Below are 24,955 nucleotides of genomic sequence, written 5' to 3' on the forward strand. Positions count from 1 at the left end.
CGATAAAATAAACCCAAAAAAATAATTAGAATTAGTTTATCTACATTTTAAACTTATAAAATATAAACATTTATAAAAATTCAAAAAAAAATAAGTTAAGCATTACCCCAACTTTTTTTTTTTTTATGCCTATTTATTCAGGAACAACAAAATTTCTTAATTTTAGGTCCATCCAAACAGGCTCTAAATGTATATAGCGGAATGCAGAGGTAGTCGATTCTGAATAGTACAAAGGCAAATGTGGCCCTACATTAAGCTCCAGCTGGTTGTGTGTGCAAATGCCAATTTAATTAGCATAAATATTGAACCTCTTTGAATCCATGAGATTTTACATATTAACCTCTAAAGATTCAATTTGGCCTTGAAGAAGTAAAGAAACAAAAGATCTACTATTACCTTAGCCTTATAGCTATTGCCTATTGGGCAAGTGAAAAATAATACCCAACTGAGAAGATGTGCATGAATATTTTATTGCGATCAAGCTTTGGCATTATTTATTGCCGACGCAAATGTCGCATGAGTAGTCAGAAATCAGACACATTTGATACCAATATCTACGTGTGATAATATACTAAAAAATTGTCTACCTGTCACAGTAAATGTTCTTTTAATCCTAGGGTGCTTAATTATTTTATGCCAGGTCAAGTCGTTTGGTTACATTTTTTATGCTTTCCAAAAGATAAGTAATATTCGGACATAGCTCTGATTAGGATTCCCACTTTCAAGTTTTGTCTGGACCCTAAATTTATACCTCGTTTTGATCCTGCTTATTGTTGAGATTAAACTGATATTTGTCTCGGTTCATGTCCCCTTATATTTGGCATATTCTTTGAAGCATTTTCCCAAACCAGAGAACTAGTGCTTTTCCCTTTCCTTCTCAAGTTAATTAAAAAAAAAAACCTTATTGGTTCATGCTAGGGTGTACAAAGGAAACCGACAAATCGCATCAAACCGACAATTCGAATCAAACTGAGAAAAAAACTCGATTAGTAGTTTGGTTTGACTTGGTTTGGTTTTAAAAAGAAAAACCCGACCACCATTGGTTTAGTTTGGTTTTAACTAAAAAAAAAGTCAAACCGTACCAAACCAACCCGACGTTACATATATAAAGTTTAATAAATATTTTATACATAGAAAAATCTATTTATAATGTTATTTATAAATATTTCTTAAACTTTTTCATAGTTTTTTGTCTTTTAAAATATTATTTCAAGTTGAGCTTAGAATTTTGAATGGTCGATAAGTTTTATAGCATAGATGTTATTAACTCAAATAAAAAACCAAGAAAAATCAAATCAATACTAATGCTAACAAAAGAAATTCAATTCTAACACTAGGAATGACAATAAGTTTGGATATCTATTATTTAGTTTTATGGTTTAGATAGTGAAAATATACAACTTAATTTTATTTTTTTCTTTAATATTTAGTCATGTAATTAATACGCATTAGCCTTACTTATTTTAACATGACTTAGTACTTTTAGATTATGATCATTTTCTATATGCCTTATAAATTAGCAGGATTTATTATAACATAACTTAGTACTTTTAGATTATGATCATTTTATTTTATGCGATTTCATTTTTTTTAAATTTTTTTTTAGAATATTTTAGGACAATGTCATCTCTCATATCACATTTTGTGTTATTTTCTTAAAAAGTATCTTAATTATATATCCGTATCTTGCTATGACTAAAGAAATATTTGAAGTACAAGTTATATGTTTAGTATGAAGACTTTACCCAAAAAACCTGAAAAAATCGAGAAAACTCGACTTTTGTTGGTTTGGTTTGGTTTATAAATTTAAAAACCCGATGCAATTGGTTTGGTTTGGTATTTGAAAAACCCAAACCAACCCGGTCCATGTACACCCCTAGTTCATGCTTGCCCTTTTATGTCTTTTCTGATAACATAATTAAAATCTACATGATCTATACGCATTAAGATGTTTCCTGATCCTACTTTTACATTAGGTTTAGAACTACATGTCACATAATATGTCGGCATCTCGATCTAAACGTCCTACTCCAGAACTTTGGCCAATTATCTAGTTAAATTTTATACAGCTCTCTCCTTGAAAAGAAAAATTATCAAAGACAAACGTGAGTTTATTTATGTAGAGCCTGAAAGATCAATATAACATCAAATTTGATACCTCAAATTAGACAAGTATCATCCATTACAAGAATCAGCTCAAGTACATCTATCCTTCCTGAGATTATGTAGGAAATATGAGAAAAGGTTTGGGAAATTTTCTGTGCAATCTTTATTCATCCTCCATGCCTGTATATATACATGTATTTGTATAAAAGGATAAAAGAAAATTGCTGAAAAGAAAATATATCAGCTGTACACTTGTCTCTCATCTACACTATCTATCCCAATCAGAATAACAACTTTGATTCCTTTCTATGCCTGATCACGTGTTGTTTACAGCTGCGATTATTATCCATAGGACGGTTGACAATTAATCCATCTAAATAAACTTGAATGGTTTGATGTCTTCCACGTGTCTCTTCTTTGAATAAAAGGAAAGTTGGAAACTGTGGGCAAACAAACCAAATTCAAACTATGTCTGAAACTCTATCAACTCTATCTTCTTCTCCATTTTCTTTCTTTCTTTCTTTCTCGATTTGATAGAAGCTCCCATAGATATAGATGATGAAGATAAATGGAGCTTCTTATCTTCAACATCCCCCCTCAAGATGGAGGGCAGTTAAGAAACCCCCAACTTGGAAAGTATATGACGGTGAGAAGCTCCAGTCAAAGGTTTGGTAAATAGATCGGCAAGTTGGTGGTCAGATGGAACAAATCGAAGTGATATAAGACCGGAGAGGTATTGCTATCGAACAAAATGACAGTCAAGCTCGACATGCTTCGTTCTTTCATGAAAAACGGGGTTACAAGCGATATGTATCGCAGCTTGACCGTTAGAGTGAATGGGTACTCGTAAACATAGTGATAGAGACAGATCTTCAAGTAATCGGATGAGCCAAGTGAGTTCAGAGGTTACCTTACGCATGGATCTATACTCGCTTCGGCGGATGAAAGGGAAATCGAAGCTTGTTTCTTCGATTTCCAAGAAATTGGAGCACCCCCAAGTGTTATATAAAAACCACTTACTGAACAGCGGGAGTCAAAGCATGAAGCCCAGTCGGAGTCACAGAATGCTTGTAGGGAAAAAGAAGGGGTTGAAGAAAGAAGAATACCTTGACCTGGATCTAATGAAGGTACTTTAAGACCCTAAGTGCAGCAGACTAATGAGAAAGGCAAGGCCTTTGCATGAATTGACTGAGTTTCAACACTGGAAATGCCAAATCTAGACGAGTGTGAGTGAGGTAATTTAATTTCCCTACTAAACGTCTAAAAATTGTAGGATCTAGCATAGGACTATCTGTTGTAGCATCATAATTTAATTTGGTAGAAGGATCTAAGGGAGATGTGAGTTTAGGAAAATGTGAACAATCAAATTCTTTGAGTAAATCTAAAGTGAATTTTCGTTGACTGATGATGAAACCATGAGGTTCTCGTATAACCTCCATTCCAAGGAAATAATGAATTTCTCCCAATTCTTTGACTTTGAACTCAGAGTTCAAGAAATTTTTAACCCACTAATTTCATTTGTGTCATTTCCTGTAAGTAGAATATCATCAACGTATACTGCTATGATTGAAACACGATCCCCATTTTGCTTAAAAAAACGTGGAGTAATCATGCAGAGAGGCAGTGTATCCTTTGTAATTCAGGGCACTAGCAAGTCTAGAATACCATTGTCTTGAAGCTTGTTTAAGACCATAGAGAGCCTTGTTTAGAACACATACATGTTTAGGAGTAGGAGGTAAAACAGAACTTCATGAAAACTTCTTCATCCAAATTTCCATGTAAAAACGCATTGTTCACATCTAGTTGTGAAACTGACCAATTCTTTTTTACTGCAACTGCTAGTAAATATCTGATAGTTTTCATTTTAACAACAGGTGAATGTGTTTCATTACAATCTATACCTTGTTTTTGAATGTCCCTCCTCACAACTAACCTGACCTTAAGCCTTTCCACAGTTCCACCAAAGTTGTGTTTCACTTTATATACCCATTCGCAAGGTAGTGCTTTCTTTCCTTGAGGCAATTTAATTATGTCCCATATATTTTTTAGTTGTAGTGCCTCTATCTCAGCATCCATGGTTGCTTGCCAACCTGGATGTGCTGCAGCTTCATGAGAACTTTTTGGTTCAGATAAGTTGGATAAAGATTGCAGCGGGTGTTGATTAGTGAGTGACAAAGTTTTAAAGGAGTGAATTTTAGGTTAAGAGGGATGTTCAAAACAGTACTTGGTTAGATCTGTTAGAAAGACGGTGTTGCAGATGAAATCCTGCAAATACTTTGATGTATGAGAGATTCTTCCTGATCTTCTAGGTGTAGCAATAGTTTGTTGTGGAGGTGGAGAATTTGGAATAGAATTAGTGGGTTGAGATGGAGAAGGAATGTTAGTAGAAGAGCTAGGATTGATGGTAGAGGAACTAGGGATGTTGATAGAAGAATTAGAAGTGTTCGGACAAGGAGAGGAAGGAACAGTGTCAAAAGGAGGTGTAGAGGTGGATGAGTTTGTAGCATCATCTGATTGAGAGAAAAGGGGAAAATCTTCATCTTCAGGTGGTACAGAATTTTGAGTGGAAGAAGGGCATGGAAATATAGGTGTGGAATTATTTGGATCAGTGACAAAGGGAAATTGATCCTCATAGAACATTGTTATGCCCTATTTTGAACGGGTCCAAGATAGTTTGTAACTTCCCGGTTCTTCTAACTGGTTTAAAAAGGGTTAGAGTCGCCACCTTATTTTTAAGGAAAAACAGGAAACATATATGTATTTGTGTGTCTACTCCATTTTTAGACCATGAAACCTATGAGATTATAGATAAGAATTTTATTTACTCCGAGGGAAAGGTATTAGGCATCCCTCAGAGCTCGTCCGAAGACAGTCCTTAAGCTTAGTTTAACTGAACACTAGAGGGGGATTATCTATCTGTTTTCAAAATGTTGTGATTTATTTAAAAGCTACACTAGGTGATTATATGCTAAGTATATACAGTGTATAAAAATGTATTTACACCAAGTATCAAGTATTTATAAAGAATGCATATTAAAAAAGACCATATAAAAGAGAATGTACCTCGTAAGTATAAAAGTGTATCTATTGGTATAAAGAGTGTATATCCGTTAGTGTAAAGAGTGTATACAACTAAAATAAGAATGTATAAAAAATGTAAGAGTATGTAAAATAAATATATCAAGTATATAAAGAATCTGTGTCCGTGTATACAAAAAATATATGTATATTAAATATATAAATAATGTATTTCAAGTATAAAAGAGTGTATATCAAACATAAAAATATATAAAGAATTGTATAAATATTTATATTAGTGCATAAAGAATGTAAAAAGAATTTAAGAATATTCATCAGTGTAAAACGTTTATATAATGAAAGAATTCAAAAAAAAGTGAAGTTAATTTGACTTGTCTCTACCGTTTCGTAAAAGAGTATTTGTTTAATAAATATCCTATCAAAAGAACAAGGAACAAAGGAATTGTAAAAGTCTTTGGTAAAAAAGAAGTATAATGAATTATGTATAAAAAATGAGTGAAAAGATATAATGCCTTTAAAGAATAAAATATTTGTAAATGGACGCCCTAATATTTACCTAGCGTAAAAAATGTGGATTTAACTTAACTAAAATGTGCATTAGTGTATACAAAAAAAAAATATAAAATGTGCGTTGCGTTAAAAGTGTATAAAGAATATAAAATAAAGGATGAACTAGTATTTTTGCCTAAACCCCAAAAGTGTGAATTTAATTAACAAAGTGTTTATACCAAGTCAATTTAATCTATTTATGACAGTATTGACGGTCTAAGTCTTGCCTAAAGCGAATTGCAAATTTTAAGTTAAACAGACGAGGTGACAAGTAAATAAATATATCGGCTAGTCATTACAAAAATAAAGTTTCCACTGTACTACGAGTTTATGTTTTGTACAGTTATAACGAACTCGGAAAGTAAATACAAATAGTGATTCGGGTTCCTTCTGAGCGTCGTCTTCGAGATATATCTCCCGGTACCTATATAAACACTTAGGAAAAAAATGTTTATAAGAGAATAAATAACTATTGAATGGATTAAAGAAATAATAAATAAATTTAAAATAAAAACCCGTCTATTGTGCAGGGAAGGCCTTGGAAATCAGACGGAAATTTCTTCATCGACCAAAAGTGTAATATTTGTAATAAATAGCAAGATGAAAGGAAAAGTATTAGTTAAAATAATTTGAAAAAGTAAAAAAGTAAGGTATGTCATATAAAGTCGTTAAAAAGTGATTTGATAAAGATTCTTTGAAAAAGTAATGTGACCAAAGTCCTTGAAATAGTAGTTTGACATAAAGTTATTAAAAAGGTGATTTGACATAAAGTTTTTGAAAAAGTGATTTCACAAAAGAATGGTGAAACTTGATTTGACCCTAGGATTAGTGTAGTGTATGTAATGTAAAAAATGTATAGGTGAATGATGTATGTAAAAAGAACATAAGAATAAAAATGAAAATATAGGTAAATATAAATATGATGTATAGCCAATTTAGAGAAAATGTGTCACGACCCCAATTACCGATCGTGCGAGCACCTACCTTATTATCATTAGTAGGCGAACCCTTACCCGTTAACCCATTAGTCATTAGCCACTTTTAACTTCTTAAATCATTTATACTTAAACAATTAATGAAACAAGTAAATGAATAAATAGTTTGACCAAGTCATAAATAATAATTAATATAAGTGTGGAAGTCTTAACTATTACACCCCTAAAATCTGAAAGTCATCGTACAAGGACTCTAACCAACAACGTCTAAAGAATGAAGTATATCTCAAATATAATAACAAATAATGTCTGGAATGAAATTAGACATCTGGAAAGAGAGATCTTCAGGTGGCATGGCATGGATAAAAGCTCACCCTCAGATCTGATCGAGCAAACTAGCTTCAAGCTAGAGATGTAGTCTGGATGAAATCTCTGAAATACAATCTGCACTCAAAAAGAGTGCAGCAAGGTAGTATCAGTACAAACACTATGTACCGGTAAGCTGTCACGCCCCAACCTTTGTAAGGCGTAACTTACATCTTCTATGTCTTGAATGGCAAAATAAGGCCAAGGAGGCTAACGATAAATATAATATCATGTATATACATACGTACAATGGGCCCACGATGGCAACATAACTACTGACAAAACATAACTAAGCCGGATTCAAGAAAGTGTCTGCAAAACCTTTATGAACATGACTGAAGTATACAAGTCGGGACAGGGCCCCCGACATACCCGTAACACACAAAATTACATATATGAACCCAGACTCGGCAATGCTCCAGGAAGAAGTGGAGCCCACCAATCAAGACTAGCACCTGGAGGCAGCCTACTATGGAAGATCCTCGTCTCGTCTGTCTATACCTGCGGGCACGAATGCAGCGTCCATAAGAAGAGACGTCAGTACGAATAGTGTACCGAGTATGTAAAGCGAAAATGTAACATAATAAATATATGCCGTAAAGAAGAAGGATAAGGAACAACTTGGCACATCTGACGTACTACTGAGAATCCAGTACGCATGTCTCTTTATACTCGCATATTTTTAACTACATCTATGTATAATACTGTGATCCTGATCCACGTATCTTCCTGGTACTATCTGCCCAACTGATCAGTGGTAACTGCTCGACCGGCCGTAGCATGGTGGTAACTGCCCGTCCGATTATCGCCCGATGGTAGAGCGCAACTGCCCGACTGATCAGTGGTAACTGCCCAACCGGGCGTAGCTCGGTGGTAAATACATAACTACCCAACTGGTCGTAGGCCAGTAGTAAATATAATCGACATCATGACCTGGCCTCCCTGAGTAATCTCTATGCGCTTCTCATGGTCATCACTTATCCGTTATTGCGTACATAATCACATGAGACGTATAGGCACAGTTCTGGGCCATTAGGACTTCCTCCCGCTTAACTAATCATTAATCAAATCCTGAGATACATCATAAGCCTCTCTTCTAACATCAAATACCTCATTAGGGATCCTCTACTAGCACTCTATTCATGTCCTACAAAACATTGCTCGAGTACACATTTCTAAACTCATCGGAGTAACGTAAGGCCGATAAACCTCCAATTAACATTATGGGACCATCATCATGAACATATCACACCTTGAAAGAACAAAATCATAAGATGAGATCAACATTAATATTTGTAAAAGTTCGTAACAATAGGACCATGCCTTAAGAAAGAAAGGGTTAGCCTTAACATACTTGAAAGCTCACTTCCCGACTTTCCAACCTACCTCCTGTCTTGCAATCTACTTAAGATCGTTCGTAGTCTCGTAATCTACATATAAAACCATTCATACTATTGTTAGGCTCATCATCATATGCTTGTCTTAAGCTTCCAAATTAAATCCTTTTAGAATCTGTCGAAATTCGGGCAGCATCTCCCCTGTTTATATCCCTAGCCCGAAATCACAATACCATCAACCAACAACAACAACACTAACATCATCATTAATACCAATATACTCCATAAAACATCCCCTCAACCAATTAATCCACTACACGATGATTTAATAACTCTATCTTTGTAAATAAACCAAAATCAATATTAAGAAAGAGAGGTTCATACCTTGCTCAGCAATATCTTCAATATCTACTTTGAATCCAAGCCAAAATCCCTGGCAATACGATATTATAATCGCAACTATACGCTGTCCGAACCTAAATCCGGAGACTCCACTTAATTCAATCTAAAATTTTATAAACGAAAGTTGGGGGAAAGTTCCAGAATGTTTGGGAAGTTTGAAGGGATGTTTGGATGAAAAATGAGGGAGTAAGCGCCCTTTTATAATGTTCTAGAGTCGATTTGCACCGACTTAGAATTTGCTCAGCGCGTTCGCGCCACCTTGGGGCGCGTTCGCATTGAGTTAGCCCTTGCTGCTCTGCGCGTTCGCGCAGAGTTAATCCCTGCTCTGGCAGCTTGTCTTAAAATGCTCATAACGTTTGATTCCGATGTCGGATTGACGCGCGGTTTGTTGCGTTGGAAACTAGACTTCTTGAACTTCAATTTAGGCTTTTACTTTACCTCAAAACTCTTCATATGCCAAAAGATATTCTTTCCCCAAGTTAGACCAAAGTCATCGTGCAAAATCTTGCCCAACTTCTCTCCAGAGTTCCAAAAACTTAATCTCCTTGATGCACTTGTTCCCCAATCCTTCTGTGACCTATTGCATGAGCTTAAACCCTCATAACCACAAGATAAACACATCTAATCTCATATATCTTCGACAATAACTCCTGTGTCCATAATTGAACAACTAGCACCTAGCGAACCTTAACGTACAAAACTACGAGATAACTCCTATGTCCATAATTGAACAATTAGCACCTGGCGAACCTTAACGTACAAAACTACAAGGCGTATCATAAGCATCATAGACCGACTAAGATTAGTTCACGTATATAAGCATAAAATCAACAAGATAAACAGATAGCACTTAATACTCAAATCCAAGTCACAGAATATCCTATAACAGAGTCACAACCTAAGATGGAGCTTCTAAACCATAAGTCTGTCAAGTCTCAATAATCTCACCTGATAATCACAAGTCTAAGTTCCGTCCCTAGGTAGAGTCACTAATCCACAATTTAACTCTGTCAATAGTCATATTGATATCCTAAAAGCCAATCAACAAACTATAGCAAGATCAGAACTAAACGAGCATATAATAATGCAGAATAAAATGTAATGATGTGCAATGCAAAATATGATAATGTGCAATGCAATGCACTGGCCAATCACTTGAACTGTACACACATGCTAACTGATGTCATTGCTCAGTAGTCATGACCTACAGGGGATCCATGGTGTCCACGTACCACTCGTTCCGGACTCACTCCTCAGACCCGAGCATAAACCTCCGCTCCGGAACGAACCTCGGACGCGGGCCACATTAATGTATCTCTCATTTTTGGAATGAACCTCGGACCACGAGCCCATAATCTAGGTCACAATTGTGCCTTTTCATATGTATAGTAACACTTTCACATCACTCTCAACGATCAATTCATCAAGTACCATGTATCAAATAGTATCACAAGTTCAACAAGAAGATTATATTAACTTCTTCACTAATTTCACAATGTATGTCTCAACGTATTCTAGTTCATTAGTATGTATGGACCATGAACAATTAGCAATATCAATGTCAAACACAAGGCATCATGCCACAAGTCTTCATGAATCGTTTCCGAACCATTTCTATCATGTATGAGTGTAAACATGGTAAATCAATGCAAACCAATAAAGTAACAGTGAAGGTACAAGTCACAAAGCCACAAGTCATATCAAGACTTGGATCAACTCAACCATGAAATGAATCATACAAACCATCTCAACCAACATAAGAGTCTATGTCCCTCTTTACTTCCTCATAGCATAATCTCCTAACTAAGTCTTGTATCATCAAGAAGCTCCACTTTTCTATATATTATTATCAACAAGAATCATACATCAAGTGTTCATCTACGTACTATCATAAATATATAAATCACAATTCAGGTCTAAACTCAGTATCCTTCCTTTCTCCGATGATATGTGTCACAATAAGAGAGAAGTCATGACCTACAGGGGATCCATGGTGTCCACGTACCACTCGTTCCGGACTCACTCCTCGGACCCGAGCATAAACCTCCGCTCCGGAACGAACCTCGGACGCGGGCCACATCAATGTATCTCTCATTTTCGAAATGAACCTCGGACCACGAGCCCATAATCTAGGTCACAATTGTGCCTTTTCGTATGTATAGTAACACTTTCACATCACTCTCAACGATCAATTCATCAAGTACCATGTATCAAATAGTATCACAAGTTCAACAAGAAGATTATATTAACTTCTTCACTAATTTCACAATGTATGTCTCAACGTATTCTAGTTCATTAGTATGTATGGACCATGAACAATTAGCAATATCAATGTAAAACACAAGGCATCATGCCACAAGTCTTCATGAATCGTTTCCGAACCATTTCCATCATGTATGAGTGTAAACATGGTAAATCAATGCAAACCAATAAAGTAACAGTGAAGGTACAAGTCACAAAGCCACAAGTCATATCAAGACTTGGATCAACTCAACCATGAAATGAATCATACAAACCGTCTCAACCAACATAAGAGTCTATGTCCCTCTTTACTTCCTCATATAGCAAGTACACCTCCTAACTAAGTCTTGTATCACCAAGAAGCTCCACTTTTCTATATATTATTATCAACAGTAAATCATACATCAAGTGTTCATCTACGTACTATCATAAATATATAAATCACAATTCAGGTCTAAACTCAGTATCCTTCCTTTCTCCGATGATATGTGTCACAATAAGAGAGAATTGAGTACAACACGACAATTTAGGTAATAAGTCTAATCACAATGATAGGGCAACGAGCCACCATCAACAACAATCAACCTAATATAAATCCATCCCGAATCGCCACAGTATGAATACAACTACACCTCATATTTCAGCACATAAAGTATTAGCGACGAGCCGATAAAATCAGAAGTCATACCAATCTAGCTAATATCCAACCAAAAAACCATGTCCAAATACCTAATCATGATTTCTCCCGTCAATTATACACAATACATAAGTTTCGCTAATCAAAGTCTAACTAAAGTAAGCCATAACCTACCTCGAATGCAGAACAGGAGCCACGAACTACTCCACACGAGCCTTCTATTTTCGAAGCGCCTCATAACGGTCAAAGTCTAACAATATGATGCTAAGTAAGCAACAAACCATGTATTTAAACAAGAACAACAATTTGGGAAAGAAGACCCACTTACTTCTACTCTTTTCAATTGATGAAACCATCCTTTAATAGTGAATTTATCATAACTTCTATCTCTACAATCATTAACCTCTGATTCATGGGTTTCTAATTAATTTACCCTTTCAAATAGATTTTAGGACAAAATTTCCATTTTTATTAGAACCCTAAGTCTCAACATGCAATTTCAACCATAAAAAATCAAATTCCCTTCCTAGAAAGTGATAATCTATACTCCTAGATGATTAATCAACAACCCACCAATTATTTAGGGGTTTACTAATTCTAGGGTTCTAGGATTTTCACCCACCATTGATAGACCTAATCATGGAACTTGCAGAAGAAAGGAAAAGGAACAAATAAAGATGATGACCTACCCTTCAAGATGCTTTCACCAAAGAACAGAATGAATTTTGCCTCTTTCTCTCTTGAAAACTGACTTTGGTGTCTTGGGGGTAATGGGTAGGATTTAGGGTATTAAAAGAGGGTATTCTGCCCCCCATCGTCGCTGCAGCGGTCCCCCAATGGCGGCCCTTTGGTCGCTGTCAGTGGCTAGTTGGAACAGCCCGAACAAAAAAGGGCATAACTCCCTCATACGGAAGCCAAACACGACGATTATTTTTGATATGGCTTCGTAATTTTAATACGGATCTAATGGTTCAAACCTCACTCAAAACAAAGGTCGTTCGATCAATCTGGAGCCGTTTCTATCCATAGACCTACGGCAAAAACATCGAATACGAGCGTGGCAAAACTCAAACCCATCTGAAACTCTTTGAAACCTCACCAAAACTTGTGGACAAGTTCAAAATCATCATATTAACATGTTGGAACTTCCAAAACATTGACATGGGGTCATCCTAACCCGACATTGACCGTGGTCAACTCTAACTCGTTAACTTAACTAGCTTCTCCATCAATGACTCAATTTATACTCGAACCTTGCGGAAACCAACCTAATGACTTCATTAATTCATAGATCATACTAAAGGATTGGGGAAGGGTCAATAAGGTTAAATGGGTCAAAACACTATAATAACTAAACGGTTCGTTACAAAATGTAAATAGCAAAATGTAAAGAAAAAAAAATAGGCATGTAGTGTGATGGTATTGACAAAAGTGTAAAGAAAATGCTTGACAATGTAAACATGTATTGAAAATAAATAAAGTTGTAGAGACAATATAGCAAAATATAAAGATAATGCATGAAAAATGTGGAGACAATAAGTGCATTCCTTCTAATGAAAAGTTTCTCCCTTCTTTTCTTAGTAGTTAAGTAATGTAAATATGTACATGTATATGTATATAACATATGTGTATAAAAAATATGTAAAAGAATAGATTGATGTAAGATAATATAAAGTAAAAGTGTGGGTCAAAGTATAAGGAATATGTATGTAAAATATAAAGAAAAATTTATAGTGAATATAAAAATATAGAAACAATATATGAAGAAATATAAAGACACAATTTATATAAATAAATGTAAAAATAATATAGATAAATAAATATAAAGGAAATGTATATAAAAAAAATATAAAGACAATGCAAGTAAATAAATGTAAAGACAATATATATGAATAAGTAAATAAGCAATGTATGAATAAAATATAAAGACAATTAAAAAAATATAGAAAGAGGAAGAAAGTAGCCTTGTCTTCCTATAGAAAAAAGAAAATCTAGAGAGGTAGAGAGAAGTAAAATGTGTGTGAGGTAGTGTGCAAATGATGAAAAAAAATATGAAGACCCATCTCCTTTATTTATAATACAAAATGACCCCTTGTTTTGTCCAAAAAATAAAGGACTACCCCACATTGTCCCCTAAATGCTACATTAGGTCTTTAGGTTATTGTCCAATGGGGATTTCACCCTTCTAACCAATGTATAAAAATCTACTAACCAATGGATGAAGAACCCAACCCATCACTTCAAATGTCACCTATTTAAAAAGTGACAAGACCTTGACTTGATCGAATTCTTGCTCTGCCTTTAAGAATTAATTGCTCTGATTTTCTCTACACTGATGGAATGTACTAAAATATAGTTAACTAATACATGTATAAATAATAATGTAAGTATAAAATATAAATATTAATGTATAGGATACAAAAATGTTCTGCTATAAAATAAAGAAATAATTATTAATTGCACAAAATGGTAGTATTACGCTGTACATATGCAAAAATAATGATTCTTAAAAATGACAATAAATTGATAAAATTCCTAAACTAAGGATAACTATCGATAAATTATCGAAAAATGCAAAAATATGTAAAAATGCTATTTCGTGCTCTTTAACGAATCAGGGCCCCCCGAAACAGTAATTTTAAGCACGGTGAGCCAAAATTAGGTGTCAACAGCTTGTCCCTCTTCGACCGGAGATGATGAAAGAGTTTTCAACAAAGACCTTGACGTGTAGCCTATTTTGGCTCGGCAAAGAATTACTAAATGTATATGTACGGACAAAGAAACCAAATGTTGGTAGAGCTTTGACAATACTCTCCGTTCGTCGGTGGGGTTGTGATGAAGAAAGATGACAAAATGGGAAGGATTTTTCAGGACCGAAAAAAATTTACGTACCCATGTCATCGCTTCCAAAATTGCCCTAGTGTCGAGCACGAGACACTGGGAGGGTGCAAGATTTTATACTTGCTGGGGAAAGAATGATTCTCGCCCCGATGTGACCGAACTCTGCATAGAGTTTCCTACATATCTCGTCCATCACGAGAATCAGGTTAATATAGTTCGAAAGGTGATAACTAATAGATGTTGTGGCAAACTTTGATCGTCCGATCAAAAAATTTCCCAAGTGTTGTTGGAGTGGTCCTAGCTAGTGTAGGGCGACGGATGGTCGTGCTCAAATTCGAGCTACCTACATATCCCTGAGATGGGAGTCAGACCAATTGTAGTTCGGGAAAAACTTGTTGGGGAGAAAAATTATTTATTGATATACGAGCACGAACTCAGAGCCGTGGATTGAAATGAATGGACTATAGAGTTGTGTGTCGGAATCCTGAAGAAAACTTCGATCTGTGTGCCGAAGCTTTGAATGTAGAGGGGTCCTGGATTTTGTGTGAGGACCTTGATGCATGTTCCGGTTTGTGTGTCGGAGCCTTGAAATGAAATGAAATCTTGTATTGTGTGCCGAGATCCTGATGCATACTCTAGTTTGTGTGCCAGAGCTTTGAACTGGAATACCCGTATTTGAAGGTGGGGACTGTAAAAAAAAAAATTGAAATACCCGTATTTGAAGGTGGGGGGCTGTAAAAAAAATTAAAATACCCGTATTTGAAGGTGGGTGCCTGACTGAAAATAAAATACCTGTATTAGAAAGTGGGCGCCTGAACTGAAAATGAAATACTGGCATTATAAGGTGAGCGCCTGACTAAAATAAAAATACTCGTATTAGAAGGTGGGTGCCTGACTGAAATTAAAATACCCGTATTAGAAGGTGGGCGCCTGACAAAAATTAAAATACCCGCATAGAAGGTGGGTGCTTGACTGAAAATAAAATACCCGCATTAGAAGGTGGGCGCCTGAACTGAAATGAAAATACCCGCATTCGAAGGTGGGCACCTGATTGAAATTAAAATACCCGCATTAGAAGGTGGGCGCCTGACTGAAATTAAAATACCCGTATTAGAAGGTGGGCGCCTGACTGAAATTAAAATACCCGCATTAGAAGGTGGGCGCCTGAACTGAAATTAAAATACCCAAATTAGAAGGTGGGCGCTTGACTAAAATTAAAATACTCGTATTTGAAGGTGGGCGCCTGAACTAGAATTGAAATACCCGCTTTAGAAAGTGGGCGTCTGACTGAAATTAAAAACCCCGCATTAGAAATTGGGCGCTTGACTGAAATTAAAATACCCGTATTAGATGGTGGGTGCCTGACTGAAAATAAAATACCCGCATTAGAAGGTGGGTGCCTGGCTGAAATTAAAATACCCGCATTAGAAGGTGGGGCGCCACTAAAATGTACTTGTAATGAAATACCCGCATTAGAAGGTGGGCGCCTGTAAAATGTACTTGAAATGGAATACGCGCATTAGAAGGTGAGTGCCTGTAAAATTTACTTGAAATGAAATACATGCATTAGAAGGTGGGTGCCTGTAAAAAAAAATTGATGTATTTTCGTTGTTTTTGTTGTAAAGAATGTTGGAAAATGAAGAAGTGAAGAGAGAATCACGACTTGACTTCAGTTGGTATAATTTCATCATTTTCTTCTCAGCTAACCGAGATTGACTTGGGGATAATTCCTATAGCTTCAAGTGGTACCTCGGACATACCTATTTATTGACAAGATTTGTTTGTCTTGCTTCAAGCAAAGGTTTTGAACTATACCTATCCTCATGTTTCAAGTTCCCTCACCAGAAAGGAAGTTCCCTTTTCACACATATTTTTGTATTTTTTGAACTTTGGGACGTCTAGAGAAGTACACTCACTCAAAAAGATGTTTAATGCATGCAATTGTGATACCATAAGCTTGGCTGTCATGACCCATTTTCCATAGGTACGTGCGGGCAATTACCTTCTCACCTCGGTAAGCGAACCCTCAACCCAACAATGAATGAATACACGAAGAATGAATTTAAAACAGTGAAATAGAACAAATACGTAAGTCTCACGATATATCTATATATAAATAGTAGGAAAAGTGCGTAAGACAATAAATACTCCCAGGGTCTAGTCTGAATAATACAAGAGCATCTAAGGAGAATAGTACAGTCTGAAATACTAATACATAAATGTCTATGTCTCTGAGATAAAAGTAAGACATATGATACGAAAGTCTTCAAGGTCAGCGGACGCCATGCTCGCCCTGAAAACTCGAGAGGAAGCTGAAGAGTCGATCAATCACGTGTCAAAGAAAGATCCGATCTCGGTACTCGCATTCAAGACAAATAACAATACTGGTAGGCATCATCGGCCGACTAAGCATAATTAACACAATTCATAAAATAGAGCAGATAAGCAAGAAATTTGACAAGTATAAGACAATATGATCATAACCAAGTATCCGTCATCGCTTATGTAAAGCATTGACACCCAAATACGTCAAGTCCGAATATATCCGATCCAATCCAATCATCACAATCCAATAACCAAAAATCTCAATCAAGTCATAATGCAATGCAGTGATATGATGGAATGAATGCAATGTAATGCCATGCAGATGAGGTGTACACATACACTCTGGATGGAAATATCGACGTCTCGGTAGCAACCCAGCGTGACTCGCAAAGTCTAAATGCCACCCATCCCAGATCTTTGCCCAACAAACAGACGGGACCCTGGCTAATTGCTCACAAGGGGAGTCTCACCGCAACACCGGGGGACCCGCGGAGTCCATGCACTAACGGATATCATCGCCATGCAACAACGATGCCGAAATTGATCATCGATATCGGGCAAGAGTTTATCAAATATCGCTTTCATACAATCAACGATACCGATCATGGTATCGACCATGCGTCATGAATGTGTGAGAATGCGTGCAATACGTATATCACGTTTGTCAAGAATCAAATTCAATATCACAAGCTCAAGGTACGCCAACAATGTATCATATCACAATACCAATAGTGGTATGCCAAAGATATAAATATCACAAGTACCAACAACGGGCACGCCAACAATATGTCATAGTTCAAATACCAACAACGGTATATCAATCCTATCTCAACAAGACAATTAATTCCGATATCTACTAACTACTCATGGCATCAAACCATCACAATGGAACAATCAACACACATAATATGCTAGTCCCAACACACAACGGCCTAACCTAAGGCAATATCTAACCCGACTTCATACCCGAAGGTTCACGTCATTCTCTCGACATTATAATCTAAATATGTGCTTCACTATAAAGTCTCACCATTACCGAACCGCAACACCAACAACTCACTTGCCTTTCCCTTCAAAGTAGTCTAAGCATAATCGAATTTATATTAGAAATCATGAACAATGATACTAATATTGCTATGATTTCAATTAGGTCAATTCTAACCCTAGAATTTGGGAAACGGCCCACAAGGACAAAACGGAAAATTCGAGGGCAAAATACTAAATTAAGTACTAGGTAATCATAACTCAACCACCAATTATTGATTTAGCTCAAGGATTAGTCTAATTTCTGATTTCAAGCAAAAACCCCAAATTGGGTATAAACCCTAATCCTTTAATTCCGAAATTCAACGCTAAAAGTGGAAGATATATGATTAATAAGCTTAGATTCATCAATTTTAACATAAACATCATCAATTTCCTCATACATGAGCCTAAGGGAAAGTTCATTAAAACCCTCCTTCAAATTCCACCTCTAAGGGATTATTAAAAAGAAGGGGGAAATCTAAGATAATTGTGATTAAGGAAGAGTAAGGGATTAGGCTAGGTTTACCTCTAAGAATTTCTCCAAATTATCTCCAAGAACAGTTTCTTCAAGCTCAAATGTCGAGATGGGAAATAATGAGGGTCTAAGACTTATTTGAAACACATTTAATGAAAAATAACTTCCCGTCACAGCCATGGCGGTAGAGATGCCGCTATAGCGGCTGGGAGACCGCCACAGCGATATGCCCAATAATTCCCATGGCCGCCCCGGCGGCTGCGGCTGGGCCAGCACTGGTGCCGCTATTGCGGGCACCAGATACCAGAATCTTTCGAATTTTCTAAGTCTTCAATCGAAACCCCGAATTATTCCCGAGGCCATCTTCTCTCAAACCAAACACACAGGCCCATACAAAAAGGTGCTATGAACGCGCCTATGGCCTCGAAATTCCCAAAGGAGGTCTCGTTGACCGAGTTAACCCCCGATGCCTCAATTTTAATTTCCCATCCCAAGTCCCAAAATGCATCCAAGTGCATTGGGAATCGAACCAAATACACATACAAGTTCTAAACGACCATCCGGACCTCTCGGAATCGACGAAATTTTGAAAAAGGTTTGTTTGCTCAAAAGTCAACTTTGGGTCAATCATTTTTTACTTTAAGCCTATATTTTCACAAAAGTTTCCCGAATCCGGTCTAGACACCTCGGGAAGTGTCAACGTCCCTTCGGGTCAAAAGTGAGCTAATAAATGCTCGAAAGAGACTATCACGACCTAACGGGTCGTTACATTGGCTGTCATGTAAGTATCGACTAATATAAGAACCCTTAGCATAGGATCACGTAGGGCTTGTTATGGGTTTGTAATGTAAGCTTGGGTAAAGGGTAGGATATCATTTGGATAAGGAGCGATTAATCCTTCGCTGAGCATTGCACTAGTCTGTGGTTGGTATTTGTGTGATCTGATGCTGATCCGCTTCATTTTGTTGTCATTTTTTTTTGTATTTGTGCGACTTCTTTTGCACGTTGGAGCCTTTTTTCATTTTTTGAAGTTCAGGTTATATGTCGGGACTCTTTGGGGATTAATAGAATGAACCTGGGTTGTATGCCCGAAGTCCTGATGTTAATTTCGGGTCGTATGCCGGAGTGTGAAAAATAAAGACGAATAACGAGTTGTATGCCCGAGAGCCTGAATGATGACTGGTGATTTTTTTTGGGCTCCTTCTTGCATTGGAGGTCATTGTTCGTCTTTGTTTTTATGGTAATTTTGTATCTTTTCGTCGTTAGCAACTTCAGCTTGGATCTTTATCCGTAGTTGGCGTTTTTAGTGCGCTCAGAGAGGTTGGCCCAAGAGAGGGATGGTGCGTGTAAGCGCTCAGAAATGGTATAGGCTTATAATGTGGTTGTCAAAGAAAAGGCTTTAGGCTCAAAGGGGGAATTCTAGCGATGATGTCATTTGATAGGCTAGAAAGACTCAAACGGGTCAAAGAAGGCCTACGATCCTTTCCTATACCAAGTGTTACTCATAATTTCGCCTCAACAGACATTCAAGACAAGTTCTAGATCACAATGCAATACAACTGAACGCTGTCTAAACCTCACCACACAATGCACATGAAACAATGAGGTTGGTTTTATTCTTGTTTTACAAGCACGTAGAGAATTTTTCAAGTGTTACTTAAGGCGTGAATGAGAGGTACCAAAAGAATCTATGGCTTACCACAAAGTCAGTCATCTCCGTCACATCGATTGTTACTTGTTCTTTCCTATGCACAATTCTAACTGTTTTGGCATCAACTAAGTCAAACTATGATTTAAAATATTTTTTTATATTTTTTTTTAATAAGGGGTACTGAACCCAAAAGGGTTGCCTACATATCTCATCCTTGATGAGAATCGGGTGCGCATAGTTCATTCAGATAGGATAGAAAGAAATAAATATTTTTGTGATTTTTCAAAATAAAGGATTGTCTTATTTTTTTGTGATTTTTGAATAGGGAATACCAAACCCGAAAGGGTTGCCTACGTATCTCATCAAATTAGAGAATCAAATGAGCATAGTTCATTCAGCTAGGTAGCAAGAAAGAAACTATTTTTGTGATTTTCCAAATAAAGGATTTTTTTTTGTGATCTTTGAATAATGAATACCGAACCCAAGAGGGCTGCCTACGTATCTCATCAAAGAAGAGAATTAGGTGTGCGTAGTTCTTGCAAATAAGATATAAGAAGAGGTGCCACTTGAAGGCGGAGTTTTACAAGTATTCCGACAGACGACAGAAGGGTGTGTCGATCGTAGGCACGGGGCTTTGAAAATTATCCAAGAAGGGACCAATCGTAGGCTTAGAGCTTTCACAATACTATGGCCAGGCAGCCGAAAGGGGGATCGATCGTAGCTAAGCTTTGAAAATACCTTGACAGGCGGTCAGAAAAAATGAGTCTATTGCAGTCAGAGCTTTGAAAATACTCTAACAGGCGGCCGAGAAGAAAGATGTCAACCGTAAATAGAGCCTTGACAATACTCCAGTACGTTGACAAGATTGTTATGGAGGAGAAGATCGGACGTTGGCAGAGCTTTGACACTACTCTGCATCCATGGGCATGGTTGGCTATGAGGAAATGTTAATGTCGGCAGAGCTTTAAAAATAATCCGCGTCCGTTGGCAAGGTGATAAGAACAAACGTGTCGAACAGTGGGCGGAGATTTGACATTACTCTACGTTAGTTAGGACAATTGTTATATGGTTGAAAGGGGAAAGGTTAACTTGTGTTAAACCTTTGGTTAGAAAAAATGGGGGCTGATACGCCATAGTTTCATGACCTACGACGCTCGGAGAAGAAGAAAAGCTTATATCCCAGATTTTGGGACCAAACTCAGGTGATGGTTGGGGTAAGGATGGTATTAGCGCTGATGTTGTTGGATTTGAAGGGGTTAACGCTCTTAGAAGCTTTTCTAGAGAGCATCTTTGAACTGTTCCAAAGTAATTGCCCTAGTTTTGATGTCGGAGAAATTATTTTAAAACAGTGGGGAGACCGAACCCTTATGTAAGGTTGCCTACGTATCTTGCTAGGACAAGAATCAGGTCAGACCTAGTTCGGGCAGATTCGGAGTTGTATGTGATTTTGTATGATTTCTATGAATTGGTAGTTGTATTGAAAAGAAGCGAGGCTATGTACAAGAGTTTGCATATGGAAAAAGTGCGTTCCAGAGATGGGAAGAATGTACAAGATTGTATTGTATTGTATTGAAAAAGATTGGTAGAATCAAAATGATGGTTGCAAAAATTGGAAATGGGTGTGAGGGTTTGGAAAATTTCCTGGCTTAACACAAGTTGATCAAAATTGTCCGATAAAGCAGACGAGATGGAAGATGGGATGTCTAGTATATATGCACAACTAAAAAATGTCTAATAAATACAGTATGTGAAACAAATAAAGAATATGTAATATGCAAAGAGCATGTAGCAAATAAAGAATGTGTGACAAATAAAGAATAAAATTAATCCAGCTAGAGCAGTGATCAAAATTATACGTACAATGGCCTAAGAATTCTAAGAGTAGATTCACCAAAGCTGAGAATATTCGGACAACTGCGAGATGACAAGTAGTAATACTAGCCCACCAATCTCTGAAACTAAGGAGTTTAAAGAAAGTTCGGAGGAGAGCAAAGCACAACTCGCGTGCACAATGTGTGTACATGAACGGTCAAAGACTCAATTGAAATTGCGATGACAGTATAAGGAAAGCAGTACCATGTAGTGTCTTCAAACAAATAAGGAACACAAGATTGGCTTTGGCTTGCGTCCTTTCAAATGTAATATTGTAGCAGCTCATGACATATATAACAAGTAATAATAGTAAAAACAGATAAATAATCAAATATCCCTTTAGAGTTCACTTAAACTAAGTCTGCTAAGGTCAAAACCTAGGTTGTCCCCAGCAGAGTCGTCATTCTGTTACGCCCTATTTTGAATGGGTCCAAGATAGTTTGTAGCTTTCCGGTTCTTCTAACTGGTTTAAAAGAGGTTAGAGTCGCCACCTTATTTTTAAGGATAAACAGGAAACCTATATGTATTTGTGTGTCTACTCCATTTTTAGTCCATGAAACCTATGAGATTATAGATAAGGGTTTTATTTACCCCGAGGGAAAGGTATTAGGCATCCCTCAGAGCCCGTCTGAAGACAGTCCTTAAACTTAGTTTAACTGAACACTAGAGGGAGATTATCTATTTGTTTTCAAAATGTTGTGATTTCATTAAAAGCTACACTAGGTGATTATATGCTAAGTATATACAATGTATAAAAATGTATTTACACTAAGTATCAAGTATTTATAAAGAATGTATATTAAAAAAGACTATATAAAAGAATATAAAGAGAATGTACTTCATAAGTATAAAAGCGTATCTGTTGGTATAAAGAGCGTATATCCGTTAGTGTAAAGAATGTATACAACTATAATAAGAATGTATAAAAAAGTAAGAGTTTGTAAAATAAATATATCAAGTATATAAAGAATGTGTGTCCGTGTATACAAAAGAATATATGTATATTAAATATATGAAGAATATATTTCAAGTATAAAAGAGTGTATATCAAACATAAAAATATATAAAGAATTGTATAAATATTTATATTAGTGCATAAAGAATGTAAAAAGAATTTAAGAATATTCATCGGTGTAAAAAGTTTATATAACGAAAGAATTCAAAAAAAAAAAAAAAAAGCGAAGTCAATTTGACTTGTCTCTACCATTTCGTAAAAGAGCGTGTTACACCTCAGATTTTCGCACGTTAAAGTCGCATCATGAGTTAGTCGACGCAAATTCAAAAAAGAAATTATCTTGAAGTTAAAAGGGATTGAGCTTATTAATATAAATGGTTACAAGAGTCTATAAATAATATTAGTAAGTGGCGGAAGATTTGGAGGGTGAATGAATCAAAGAAGCATGAGTTTCGTCAAAAGTCGGCAAGTTGGGAATATGATAACTTGTACTTTTGGGTGCGATTAGGAGTTCTTCACATGTTAAGAAAATAATAATATGAAGTTTTTAATCGTATAATGGTCGTTTGTTAAGTTTGGAAGTCAAACGAGTTGTAATACGAAAGTCGACAAAGGGCGTCGCAAGTTAAGTTTGTAAATTTCACTGAAATTTGGGTCAGATGTCTCGGAGCTTTTCTCTCAATATACTTGGAGTTACGGGGTGATACACCTATCAAATCGAAGGTCTATGAGTATAGTTTCCAGCGGATTTTACCATTCATCGATATGACATCGAAGTAGAGAGAAATTTGCATTTTTGTCCACGGACGTAAACTGCCACTGGAACAGTGGACATAGTCGGTAGTCAAAGTTGTCTTTGTATATATATTCACCCCTTCCACGACTTGTCTCTTATTTTTCCTCTTCCTAAGACCTCCAAACCTAGAATTCATCCTTAAATACTTCCCCATCAAACACAAGATAATCAAAGGGCAAATTATACAAGTCTAACACAAGGAACAAGGTAGTGATCTTGGAATCGGTAAATTCTCGCTAATTCGATCTTTGGAAGGAAACTTCATCAAGAAGCAATTTATAGTTTGGAGTGATTTGCATAGTTCGAGGTATGTTTTGATCCCTTTCTCCTCTTATTAAGCTTTATAAGTGTTTAAACCTAAGAAAATGGAGGGAAAATCCCATATGAATAAGTTATGGTTAAAACTTGAAGCTTCCATGGACATGGCTAAATTGTTGAGCTATTTGTGTTGGGTTTGTTGTATTGTTTGGAGTTATGATGGTATGGATTGAATCATGGTAGTAAGGAGGAGTATAAAAGTAGGTTTTTGGTAGTGTTTTACAAGAAGCTACACTACAAAAGAGCTTAAAAACTCGTGCCTACGAATTGCTTGATAAAATGCCTAAATCAAGATTTTTATTGGCTATATACTCAAAGTTGATCTCGAATTGTTCGTATCTTGTAGGAAGTCAGTTATAAAGTGTTCGAAGCTTATGGAAATGTGTATAACTCCAATCGACGAGGTATGTAGGGCTTTCTATTCTCTTTGTGGCATGACTAGATTTCAAATGACCTTTCATTGAAAAATTTGTTCCGTTAACTTGGATCGATCGCGTTCCACGATAATTGAGATGACACATACTTCATCTATGACTTGTACCACATTATGGTCCACATCTCCTTTTGGCTATCGATTAAAAGACTTTCCGTTCAACTTGTGTCGATTATGTCCCAAAATGGTTAAACACCCTTTTCTCATGAATAGCTTGTATTGAAGTACCTTTCACATTTCGTATCCCTCTTGTTTATCGAATGGAGAATGATATTAGTTATGGTACTCTTCACATCAAAGTTGAGTTGATTGTACTTCCTTTAATTGAGTTAATCCTTATCTTCTTGTCTATTGCTCCAAGGTGACGAACCTCTCGTTGGCACACTCTTTCCGATAAAAGTTGTGTCGATTATATTTCATAAGAGTTTGCTAACTTTGGCTTCGTGAATAATTCATAACAAGATGTTTCCTTGTACTTGTACTTCTTTGGCCTAATGATCAAATAATGATAAACGTAGCGACAATAATGATAGTCGGAGGATAACGATGATAGGTCACTCCGACTCTTTCCATGATATTTCTTCTGAGGTCAGTCTTTCATTGCACTTATATATATGTATTTATTTTCATTACCGAGCCGCGCTATAGTCG

The 24,955-nt window shown here is 36.3% G+C and overlaps 1 long non-coding RNA gene across 1 annotated transcript in view; it reads left to right on the forward strand.

Annotated features, from left to right (window-relative positions):
• The first annotated feature begins 2,339 nt into the window (after nt 1-2,339).
• Nucleotides 2,340-24,955, forward strand: part of LOC132029617 (uncharacterized) — a 28,585-nt gene continuing 5,969 nt past the window's right edge. The window contains exon 1 of the long non-coding RNA XR_009407880.1: nt 2,340-3,341. This is a non-coding gene — a long non-coding RNA (uncharacterized LOC132029617). The remainder of the gene's footprint in view (nt 3,342-24,955) is intronic.

This window comes from Lycium ferocissimum, chromosome 9 (assembly GCF_029784015.1).
Source record: "Lycium ferocissimum isolate CSIRO_LF1 chromosome 9, AGI_CSIRO_Lferr_CH_V1, whole genome shotgun sequence".
NCBI classification, from domain to species: domain Eukaryota; kingdom Viridiplantae; phylum Streptophyta; class Magnoliopsida; order Solanales; family Solanaceae; genus Lycium; species Lycium ferocissimum.